A 13,269-nucleotide genomic window follows, 5' to 3' on the forward strand; every position below is an offset into this window, starting at 1 on the left:
TTGCCTCATTTTACAATGAGGAAAATAAAACCCAGAGATGCCAAATAACTTTCCCAGTTCTAAGTAACTATAAAGTGACAGGGCAGGTCACTTAATTGAAGCCTTCTGTTTCCAACTCCAATTGCCTTTTCTGTTTTACCACATGATAAAGTTCAAACAATATTACACACTGACATGGGAGTACTATGAATCAGTACAGTTTTACACAGCAGATGTGACATTGCATGTGCAGTATGAAAATTCTATTCAGCAATATAAAACTGTAATCCATTCATTAATTCATGTACTTTTCAATGAATATTAAGTGTCAGATATGTGCCAGACATTGTTCTAAGCACTGGTTTCGACACTATAAGATTCAGTTTTAAAGAAGTTATGACATCTAAGCTTAATAGTGGAATAATACTTTTCAGTTTTTTTTTTGTTTGTTTGTTTTGCTGAAATTGATAAATAATTAGTAGAGTACTATGAACTTGGTTGTTGCTCATGCAAAAGCACCACTTTAATTTTAGTAGTGAAATAAACACTAATCCACTTATATTTGGTCCCACTCTCCAAATTTCCTCCTGTTAGTTTGCCCCTTCCATCAAAGGCTAACACTTTGCTGTGAAATACATTCCACCTATTCTAATTCTGCAGAATTACATCCTAGAGTCACCTCCTTTCTCTTCTATATATTTATTTCCTCTGTTTCTGGAAATTATTCTGTAGCATACAAATATGTTCTAATGTCTCCCATCTTAAAAGCAAAACGAAAACCTTCTTTGCCTTCATGACCAACTGCTACCCAATATCCTTTCTCCTTTTCAAAACATATAGTTTTGGAAAGAGTTGACTCCAGTCACTGTGGCCTCACCACCCTTACCCCCATCCTCATCTGTGGTAGAAGGCAAGCTCCGTTGTCTCTCTAGAATGTGAGAAAAGGAATCCTGTCTTCACCATTGTATCCCAGCACTTGGAACAGCACCTATTATATGCCTAGCTCAGTACATATTTATGAATGAATAAATCATCTAGAACCACATAGTGATTTAGTGAATTACAGAATATACAGGTTGCGATTTCTTATATTTCTGAAAGATGAGTCACAATATATGCTAAATTTTACTTGACTCCAAATTAAATTACTTCAACCAAGCTTCCATTTACAATAGTAAAAAAAAAATTACTTAACCACTATTTGAAAAATTTTATAATGACCCAGAATACTAAAGTTAATCTACAATTGTAATTTAATCCCTACTAAAGCCACAACAGGCTATTTTTGTATAACTTGGCAAAATAATTCTAAAATCTATTTTGAAGAATAAATATTTTTAAATAACTAGGAAAATTTGACAAAGAAAAATAATGTGGGTAAAATTGTACTACCAGATATAAAAATTGTGTTACAAAATAACAATAATTAAAACAGCATGAATTTGGTACAGGTTGAGAGATCAGAAACAGAACACAGAGTTTAGAATTGAGCTCAAATATATTTGGGGATTTTGTAAATGAAAAAGATAGCATTTCAAATCAGAGAGAGAAGTAATTGTTATTTAATAAATGGTACTGGGACAACTGCCTAGGTTACTTGAAATAAATAAGTAACCCTCTTTACTCCTCATACTGAATTCTAAATAAATTCATAATAGAAAATAAAGTATCAGAAAATGTTTTTCTAGCCATGGAGTGAGGAAGGCTTTTGGAATATATCAACAAAATTAGAACCATAAAAAAAACTGACAGATGACAGACTCAGCTACTTAAAAGTGAAAGAATATACATGATAAAAACAATAGAAAATAAAACTAGAAAACCCTGTCAACAAGATTAAAAGGCAACCAAAGAACTGGCAAACGTTTTTGCAACATACATCTGACAAAGGTTTACAAAAGAGTTATGTTCAATCAACAGGGAAAAGAACATACTGGTATATAAATAGAGAAAGGAAATAGATAATCCACAAAAGAATAAATATAAATGGTCAGTAAGCATGTGAAAAGATGACCAGTCTTATTAGTAATCAAACGAATACAAGTTAAAATATTGAATTTCCTTTACCTGTTTGCCAACTAATATCAAAAAGATTGATAATACAGTGGGTTGGCAAGGGATGGAAAAATGCACTATTAGAGAGAGAGTAAACTGGTACAGTGTTTCTTGGAGTGAGTTTGGCATCTAATGTAAAATATCCATTAAGAGAATAACCAGACAATTAATATGTAAAGGGCATTTTTTGCAGAATCATTTACAATTGAAAAAAAAAAGGTCATCAATAGGACATTATTGAACATGTTATAATTGATCTATACAAGGAACTACTAAGGAGACCTAATTATGCAGACCTACATTTTTGAAATGTAGAAAAAGATTCACAATATGTCCAGTGGAAAAAGCAGAACACAAAACTATTCTACCTCCTCAGTATTTCTTCAATTAATCTCCTTCTCCCATCTTCAGCATTACTCTCTAACATCCTCTCTGTCCTGGTCCCCACCTTCCTCTCATGCCTTCCTCCTGTAAATTTTCCATATTGCAGCCATAGAGATAGTTCTGCAATGCTAATATGTGATTATTTTTCTCCTCAACTAAAAATTGTAATGGCTTACCATTGCTCAGAAAGTTTGCCACTCCTTACTTCATCTGGTCCCTGCTCATACCTCCGGCCCTCTCCCCTGCCTCTCTCCCACTTGATCCAGTGGCCTTCTTCCACTTCTTCCCTCCCCCTTGCCCACTCAAACTTGGTCCTTTGTACTCACACTGGAACCTTCTTGCCCACACTCCACCTCCCATCTCCACACTGTGCCTGTTAATGCCTCTACACCTTTCCGTGCTTAGCACAAATGCCATCTCCCCAGGGAAGTCTTCCCTTCCCACCCGCTCCACACCAGCTTCCCTTCTATGTACTCTCATAGCTCTCTTCCTTTTCCTTGGTGACCTTATCATAGTTTGCAATTACGTATTTGTGGATTATATTATTACTATCCATCTCTCTTTCTAAGCTGAGGCCAAGGACCATGTCTCTTTTCCTCATTATTATATCCCTGCTACATATTAAACACATTTTAGAGACTGACATGTCAGTCAAATATCAGGCACTCAAATATCTTACAAGTAAAGGAAGGAAAGGATGATGAAAGGAAAGAAAAAAAAAGCATTTTCTACTCTGTTACTTCACAATCGGAAAGAAGTAAAGAGCTATAAGAACTTCTTAATTATTATAAATAACATGTGTATAATCCATCACAAATTTTGAACCATAAAAGTAGTAAAGTACTTTTTTTCTACTAAATTTGTCCTTCCCAAATCAGAGGATCCATGGTACATTGTCTGGTTACTGCTTCTCACTGCTAGAAACAAGGTGGCAGACTCATCTGCAGAGGCAGGATCGCTGCCTGGGTAAACTCTGGAACTCTGAAGCCAAGAAGCAGACCCTCTCAAACTCAGAGCCCTGATTTCTAAATGTTGTCAGTGATTAAGCCAGTTCTATTTTCCATTTACATACAATAAATCAGAAATTCTGTGTTGAATTGATGATTCCAGATTCCTATTTCTCACTCCCTCTTTCCATGACTCTAAGATAGTTTCACTTTCTTGGGAAAATTTTACTATAAACCAGAAAGAGGAAGATCAATTTCCTTTTCATTTCTTTCTCTTTTCCCAGGCTTTCCATATCATATACCACAACCACCACAAATCCATCCACAACCACCTGGGAAACTCAGGAAAGACATTTTGCTCCCCATGGTTATCAAGTGGCTTCCAGCTTGACATTGTATTTTAAAAATTTGGAATTACACTGGCAATAATCAATGTTTAACTGTCCATGCATAAAGAATACAAGCCTTTGTGTAGAGCCCAGCCAGTTCTCCCAGTTAGGCTATTCACATCTTACTTAGGAAAATAAAGGCTATTGAGGGAGAAGGAGACCACAGTGGTTCAGGGTGTCCAATGGTTTTATTTTTAAAGGATTCAAGAAACTTACTGTGCATTTTGGCATCAAATACATATTATATAAATTGTATATAGTTGTAGGCAGATTGGCACCTGCGGATAGTGGGTGGTTGAAGATTCATAGTCAATATTTAGTCAACAGCTCAGTCACTTTGTCATAGACACGTCTATGACTTCTTTTAAACATTATTCTCCACTTTATGTTTACGGAATCTTTTTCCTGACCAGTTCTATAAACATAATTTTTAAAATAATAGATTTCAAAGACATGTGACATTGTAGAAAATGGGTCTGCACGTGTATTTTTGTACATAGTATAATTGAAAGAGCAGACCTCCAGTTGGCAGGCCTTCAGGAGGTCATTTAACATTTCTGGAACTGAGATTCCTTATCTGTACAATAAAAATAAATAAAGCCAAATTAGCTCAAAGACTCCACTCCTCTTCTCAAATAACCATATAATTTATGGAACAATATGCTTGCATATCAGAGCATTTATCAGACCCTACTTGTGTTTTTAGGCATCTGAGTCTTTCATACTCTACCCACTGCCCCTACCTCCTCCAAGTCCAGGCCCTTGAAGACAGGGATTTTGTTTTATTCATCTTTGTCTTCCCTGCTATAACCAGTAAAGGGCCTGGAATGTTCAGGTGCTCAGAACAGATTGAATGGGGGTGGCCAGGAGTGAGCAGTGCCCCTGACACCTGCTGTTATAGGCTGAATTTTGTTCTGCCAAAATTTATATGTTGAGGTTCTAACCCCTAGTACCTCAGAGCATGACCTTGTTTGAAAACAGGGTCATTGCAGATATAATTAGTTGTTACAATGAGGTTATTAGGGTGGGCCCTAATCCAATATAACTGGAATCCTTATACAAAGGGGAAATTTGGACGCATACCCTTCCCCCCATACACATACAACCACACAGAAAATGAAGGCAGAAATCACGGTGATGCTTCTGTACACTAATGAACACCAAAGCTTGCCAGCAAACCTCCAGAAGCTGGGAGAGAGGCCTGGAACAGACTCTTTCACATAGCCCTCAGGAGGAACCAATGTGCTGACTCCTTGATCTTGGACTGCCAGCCTCCAGAACTGTGACACTATCAATTTCTGTTGTTTAAACCACTTGGTTGGTGGTACTTTTGTTATGGAAGCCCTCGTAAAGGAGTCACCCACTGCATTACCACTTGCTACCTCCTTGGAGTTAGCCCAGCAAACCTCTCAGGGCCCCATAGGTGTTTACTGCAGTTGCTGCTAGAAGTTCAATCTCACCTGGCCATAACTGCCAAAATCCTCATCCCCATACAGTCTGCACAGCTGACCACCCCCTTACCCTGCCTAACTACCCACCCTCCCACTGGGCCTTGGGGTCTTCTAATATCCTTCTCCTTTTTCTAGAATGTGTATTCCAGCTCCTTGCTTTAACAGAAGACTGTGCCCTCCTCAGAGGAAACTGCTGTCTGGAACCTGAAGCTATCTTAAGTGGAGGCTATTCTGTCATTCACACCCCTTATACCTCAAGGCCAATTTTGAGCTGTCCAAGACCACTTCTTCCTCTTCCACTTCCAAAACCTCCTACTTCTTTAAGGTTTACATTATAGCCATTGCCCTCCTGTTCCCTGCCATTGATCACATCATTTACAGAATCAGGAGAGCGCAGTGGGTAAGAACCTAGGTTGGGGCCAGATTGCCTGGGTCTGAGAGCCAGGCTTGACACTCAGCAGCAATGTCACTTGGGCAAGTTTATCAACCTTCGTAAGCCTCATTTTTCTCATCCATAAAATGGGATTAATGATAATATATAAAGCTCTTAGAACACTTGGCTCTTGGTAAGCACAGAATAAACATCAGCAATTACTATATCAGCTTTTAGGTCTGAGTTATCATCTTCATCTGCCCTTTAGTGATGGTCTTCTTTGCTGGTGTTTTCTACATTCATATGGGTGATCCATCCAACTCTGGACTTTAGTTCCTTGATCTCCTCACTTCCAAAGATCTTCTCCTTCACTTTATCTGAGCCATTCATGTCCCTGATCACATTCTAACCTCATCAACTCCAAAATCTCTACCACCTCCAGCTTCTGAAATTGACAAGATCCCATACACTGATCATAGGTTTTAATGATTTGTTATAAATGCTTTCTGTCTTTTGAAATAAAGTCAAGTCTACTAGTAGAAAAATAAAATCAGTGTTCAAGTCCTCTCACTATAAAACTTCTGTGACCTCCCATGACTTCAATCATAGATGCCATTCTCAGTATGCATCAATCCCCTCCTGTCTTCATTTATCTCTAGCATTTCTTCTTTCCATGCCTATACTCAACCACATGAACAATGCTAGAGAAAATTATAAAACCATTTAAATTGGTTAAATGGTTTGACATTGTCTAATACTTTCCTCCCTTCAGTTAGTCATAGCATAACATTGAGTGTGTTCCTTTTAAATGCATTAATAGGCATGACTCTGACTACTCTCACATAACTGGGTGTGTGAGCAGCTGTCTCTGGCTGCTGGTTTTCAGTCCAATCCCTAGTCGTAGTCATTAGTCATGATAATGGATTTCTATGTTAAGAGGCAAATGGGCATCCTCCAAGCCTAGTCAATACTCTGAGTCTTTCCTGATTTCCTGAGACCCCCAGAACATCCCTTATATCTGGATATTCTATGACAAAATGTTTATTTCTTTTTATAAAATGAAAGTGAAAAAATTTTTAAAGGAGAACATGTACTTTTCCATCACTTTAGAAACTATTGGGGAGAATGAGAAAAATGGACTAATGGGTACAAAACTATGCTATCTACCCTAAGCGAATCGTTGTACAGCATATGCATGTATTGAAACAATGCACTGTACCCCACAAATAAGTACACATAAATTTTAAAATATTTTGAAAAAATAAAAAGAAACCATTCCCCTCTGAGACTGTATACCAGCCTTGCAGTGAAGTCTTGTTCCACGCTCTCTCCCCAGGCAGAGCATCTCCATCCGTGTGTGCGCACCTGTGTATGTTGATGTATACACACCATGCAGAGAGGTACATCACTGGCAAATTAGGAACAAGTATCAGAAAGAATATTAGTTTATTCAGAAAAATCACAGTCCAAATTAGAAGCCATAAAAATAATTTTCAGAACTCCCCCTTTCTAGAGATTCTTCTGGAAATCAATAATTTAACTCACTAAAAATTAACAGTAATTTTTTTTAAAACCTCTAAGGGTACCTTCACCTTTTCTCCCTTTCTTCTGAAGACCACTTTTTAACTGGGTTTAAAATATTCTCTTATACTTTTCAAACTCAGCCTCATCATAGCCCACTGTTATTTTCAAAATCAACAGTGACTTCTGAGAGTCAACTTCATTTCTGTTCAATAGCTTTCCCACAGGTTACACATGTTGCCTCCAGATGACTTGGCTTTAATCCTAGAATTTGTAATCAACCCACAGAGTGGATATTTGCTGCAGGCAAATTTTTAGCAAACTTGGAAGATGACTCCATATGAAGCAGGTAGGAACTGCAGATCACAAACTCAGATGTGCAAGAGACAATTCATTTTCCATTATTCCACTTCCATTCTGAGCCTCCATTCTGCAATCAGCAACTCCACTTTTCTTGGGATTGACATAACTTTCTGGGGAAAGGAGGAGCTTTCATAGTTAAGACCTTGCTGAGGGCATTTGCCATTCGTCTACACAAGGTCTCCCCTGAGACATCCCTTCAAGCCCAACTGTTCTCTCCACTTTTTGTGTTCCAGAGGACCAGGAACTGTTTGGCTTCAGTGCTGTGCTAGGGCACCAGAGTCTCTGTGAAGCTATCCATGGACTCCATTTGCCTAGAGACGACATACTGCCAGTTCCTCTGGTGGTAGAGGGGAATATTGTTTCCGTGGGCATCTAACCCAGGATACAGGAACTAGATTGTCCTGATGTCAGTATCTTTGACGTTCTTGGGGGGTAGGATCTACCTGGATGTCTGCCCTTCTTACTTCTCCATATACTTGCCATCCCCATCCAAACTATCCCTACCCCAAGAAATATGTTTTCTCATCTGGGAAAATAATTTTCTCTGTCTCATGAAGTCTCTTCCAGGTATCTTGTCTGGAAGTCCTGTTCTGTTTCACTCTCCTCCGGAGGTGACAAGCACACTGCCTGCTCTAGCCCCGTGTCCCTGTTAAGAGTGCTCAAGGCCTTCCCTTGGCCTGACAGTCTCTCGGCCCTGCACTTGGCCTGCCCCTTCTCACCTTCCTGCTTTGGCTTAAATGTCACTTTCCTGGTCACCTATTTATTATCTTCCATCACCCTGATTGTTCCCTTCATGGGCCTCTCACAGCTCATCAGTGTTTGTTTCTTTTTTGTTTACCTGTTTAGTCTGTATCCCCTCTGTGCCTAAAAGTCAGAGACTATACTTCTATTTGTCTTGTGGTTAAGAGCACGAACTCCGGAGCCAGCCTGCCTGGGTTCCAATCTCACCTCTGCCACTCACTACCTGTGTGACCTTGGGCAAGTTACTCAACTTCTCTGTGACTTAGTTTCCTCATCTGTAAAATGACAGAAACACACCTCATAGAGTGGTTATGCGAATTCAATGAGTCAATGCCTGGCACAAAGTAAATGCTACAAAGCATTTTTTAAACATACTGCCTAGCACTTAGTATAATGCCTGAATCATATGGGATGCTCTAAACCTATTTATTAAATGTAGGAATTTTTAAAATAATGAATAAATTAATGAAAGAAAGAATTGATACTACACTCCAAACAAATATACAGTCTTCCCTCAGTGATTCATTTGCTCTGCTAGCTACAATATAGTGCAGCAAGATCAATGCCATTTCCTTAAGCATAAAAAGGGCAGCATAACTTGTTCCCCCATGGCAGCTGACTATATCCCCAGCCTATGTAGCAATCTAGCAACTGAATTGTGCTCTTTACAGGCTGTAATGAATGAGTGTCTGAATGCATCAATGTTCATTGGTTACAACTTGTATATAAATCACACATAGCACATGTCTTACTTATTGTAATTTCATAGTTTCATTTGCTTTATAAATGATAGTTTTTGTTTTTAATCACTTGGTGAGAACTAATTTGTCAACATAATCATAAAACCTGTAAGAAAAAAGTAATAGCAATTTAATTACAGTCTCCTTCATATAATTTGTTTATGTATAAAATTAATATATCTATGTGTACATAGTTACTCATCTCTGGTTGTGAAGATCAAAATTTGATTTAAATATGTAAGGGATAATCTGTGGAAGTATCTGAAAAACCTTTCTGCTGATCTGCATGTTGACACTTTTTCCATGTCTAAAAACAAAACAAAAAGAAAAGAAAAATCTAAAGCATTTAAGAAGATATAAAAATGATTCTTACAGATGAGTCATTATCATGAATTTATCTCTCACATTTACAGAGCACAGCTCTTCTTGTTTTAGTGGTTTTGTGGGCTTTAAGACTCCCATATATATACTTCTCTCTTTGTCTTGCTTTCCCTCTGTCCACTCCAGGTCACTATAAAGACTCACTGGCATACAGAGTTGACCTGACACTCCCCTCCAGTCAGACAGAAGATTATTCTGATCCTAGAAAATAGAACTATGAGCTGGAAGGATGTATTTACTGTGAGAAGCTCTAGCCTACATAAGTATGTCCTGGGTGGCCAGCACTAACCATCCAGGGAGTACAGCGTGGTCACCTTGACTCCATGATGAGGGGGAAAGTTACTATTCCCCTGACTCAGCCCGTTATCATCTCTTGAAGAGCACAGGTTTGTCATGGGTAAATGAAAGTCCCTTAATCTGTTTGTTTATCTGGTGCACTTGAAATTGAGTCAAGCATGGGAATGTGAGTGTCTTATTCACATGGCTACTGGAATAAAGACATAAGTTAAACACATTTTGCTGTAACCAATCTGTCAGATCCTTGCCCTTTAGTCATTCAGTATTCACTGCTAGTTCATGTTGGGTCTTCAGCAGAGTTCCCGGAGGACTAGCTCTTGAGTAGAATGTCTGAGAAGTTTACTGTAATGAATGTGACTAGCAGCAAAATGTTCTTTATTCTGTCATTAAGTCCATGAAGTACTCAAGTAACCTAACTACCAACACTTACCCCTTTTTTCTGCTTTTCTTGGGTCTCATGTCCCAATCCACATGGCTATAAGGCCACATATAGGAATGATATCTCCCTGTTTCACTTGATTTTGTGATAATACCATGATTCATTTTATATAGGAATCTCAATCTAGCATTTCTTCTCAAGCCTAGAATCCCATAGTGTTTTGTTCAGCCCACTGGATCAAAAACATTGCCATATAATTTCTCCACTGGAAAACAAACTATTGTCACTATTTTTTTCATGGAAATCAGGCTTTACCATTTACATACTGCTTTTTACCTCTCCCACGAATGCTACTCTCCACTCCTGCCTAAAATCCTTTATTATTCCAATAAACTAATATATTGGAATGGAAAAAAATTGATTTCAGTCTCAGGGATCAATTCATGATAATCTTAAATAAGCCTCTTTTTAGTTGATGAGTCTACTGCAAATTGCATACTTCAGTTTACTCTGTAAGAAATACAATTAAACTAAGGCAAAGCTGGTTATGACTCATGTATAATGAAATGAAAACAGTATCATCATTAAACACCAAATAAAGCCATTGATTCCGTGTATTATTCTGTCAGTTTTAATTGAATTGCATTTTCCCCCTTTCAGTTCTTAATTATGCAGTTCATGCTGAATCTTTATTTTTATGCACAGAATGGGATAATGTTCTCTTCCTCCTTACCTTAGTATCTAAAAATATAAGCCTATTGAGAACAGAAAAGTCTTTGTTGGTCTTAATTAAAGCAAAACACCTGGTTTTATCCTGGGAGCTGAATGTGTTGCTGTACTGTGAGACTGTTACCAAGTGAGAGGACAATAGGGCTGCTTCCTGTTGCATGTCCCTCTCTCCAGCCTGCGGTCTCAGCCTCTTTCCAAATTCTATCAGAAGAGGAAAACCATGACATCACACTATCTGGCAAAAAAAAAAGGTCCAGGGGGCCTCTGCAGCCTGCTAATGAGCATTAACTGTTTTCTAGACTGTCAGGTCTAGACACACAAATCGAAGTAGATACTGTTTAAGTTGGGGGTAGATATGCTTAGTGAGGTGATAGTCGGTCTAAAAATTCATTCTTGTTTTCAGTTAACTTGTGAAAGGCTTAAGGGCAAAAACAGGAATCTCTTCTCTGACACATGTCACATAACTGAGATTGTGTGCAACTGAAAATGAGCAAAGGAGATAGGATAAGTGTCTACTGAACCTACATTTGAAGGAAATCCTACCACTACAATGTAATTCCTTTAGTTCAAAAGAGGCAAAGAGAACACAACCTGTCCTGTTCTCTCTTCTCATGAGCGTGTTGGCTATTTTTAATGTGCTTCTGCCAGATTTGGTATGTGCATCGCCCTAATACCAGCACAATTTTATTTCTAGGATTCAATTCACACAGGCCTTCTGTTCTGGTCTAGAGATATCAAATAACGGAGAGTAATGAGAAAGTCATTCACCTTGGAGCATATAATAAAGGCAAAATTATATATTTTTAGCTAGCTTAGTGTCCCAAAAGCAACCTAGCTTGGTGAATAAATCTTAGAATCAAAGGATGCGGGCCGAGCCCGTGGCGCACTTGGTAGAGTGCTGCGCTGGCAGCGCGGCGACACTCCCGCCGCGGGTTCGGATCCTATATAGGACTGACCGGTGCACTCACTGGCTGAGTGCCGGTCACAAAAAAACGACAAAAAAAAAAAAAAAAAAAAAGAATCAAAGGATGCCCTTTGACTCTAAGGATGTCAGTCTTTGATGTCCCAATGATATTTGATATGAACTGAATAATGACTGAAAGTTTATTATTATAGGCTGGAAACCCCGGATGACCATGGTCTGAGTCAACAGTAAGTAGTTAGTGGGGAAGAGGAAGTGGCTGCCATTTGGACATATCCTTAGAATTGAGGAATTGGCCTCGTCAGGCTGAGAACATCTGATCTGATCCATTGAAGAGCTGGCTGTCCCTGGAATATCCCCTTCCTCTGGCATATCAGGCTCTGCCCCTCATGCAGCTGCACCTGCAGTATCCATGCTAATAGAGAGAGCTATCTTGGAATGAGAAGAGGCACTAATCATTCTTGTTCTCATTTTACCATGCTCAAATTCATCTGCCAATTTTTCCTTGTGCTATGTGCTTCAAAGCATTCTAATAAGCTTATTCCAATTCCATCTTTTTTTGTTTCCAACCTACCCTTTGATGGAAGTGAGGAGAGAAAGGAAAATGCCCAAGAAATGAGAAGAGGGATATAAGATAAGCAGAGGGAACTCACATTTACTGAGTTTCTTTTACGTTAGAGGAACTGTTAGGTGTTTAACATCAGTGACAAGTTTTTTTTTGTTTGTTTTTGTTGTTTTTGCACCATTGATCAGTTTCGTGTGTGTGTGTATGTGTGTGTGTATATATAAACTATTTCTGTAGGATGACAGGGAAACAAAATAATGTGACTTAGATATTGGGCAACCAAGGGCTAGATGTTAAGTAATAGGACATGGGTCTACATATTTTATAATACTCTGACTCAGATTCTACAGGAAAAGGTAGCTGGTAAGTCTATAAATAATGTCTATAAATAAGTCTATAAATAATGCTGATTTTCTAGGTTCTTTGTTCCTAATGTTGCAAATTAATGCTTATGCCATGGTAACATCTATTTCAAATCAATTTTCTGTGAATGCCTATCACAACTATATTGTTTTTAATAATAAATTAAAACAGCATACTTGAACAATGTATTTTTTGTTCCACACAAATGCACAGAAATCCAAAAAGATTATGGAGATAAAATTTGCACTTACAAGAGACTCTCCTTCAGAAGGGTTTATGAAATTATTCTTTCACTATTCAAAATGGGAAATCATAAAACAAGCAGATTATGACAAATCCTTGGCATAAATTCACATGAAGACTTCCTGCCAACATTCTAATTAAGGAGAATAGGTTGGCTTATCAAATATAATTGAGGGAATATTGACTGAAGGTTGGTCTAAGGGCAGTAGATGGAACATAAGGTTCTAGACACAGCCTCTCTCACATTTCTGCTTGACATCCTTTGAAAAGGAACATTCTCCCTCACCTTGCCTTCTAAGAGCTTGAAACAGTTAAAGCACCCAGCTGGATCTGACACCCAGGGGCTATGGAGCTATGGAAATAGAAAGCACTCTGGTGCTAAAGGAACTTTGCAAAGTTAGACACCAAAGGGATTTCCATGCCTTTAAGGATCAAGTAGGATCCCAT

Source organism: Cynocephalus volans, chromosome 13 (genome assembly GCF_027409185.1).
Source record: "Cynocephalus volans isolate mCynVol1 chromosome 13, mCynVol1.pri, whole genome shotgun sequence".
Classification (NCBI taxonomy): domain Eukaryota; kingdom Metazoa; phylum Chordata; class Mammalia; order Dermoptera; family Cynocephalidae; genus Cynocephalus; species Cynocephalus volans.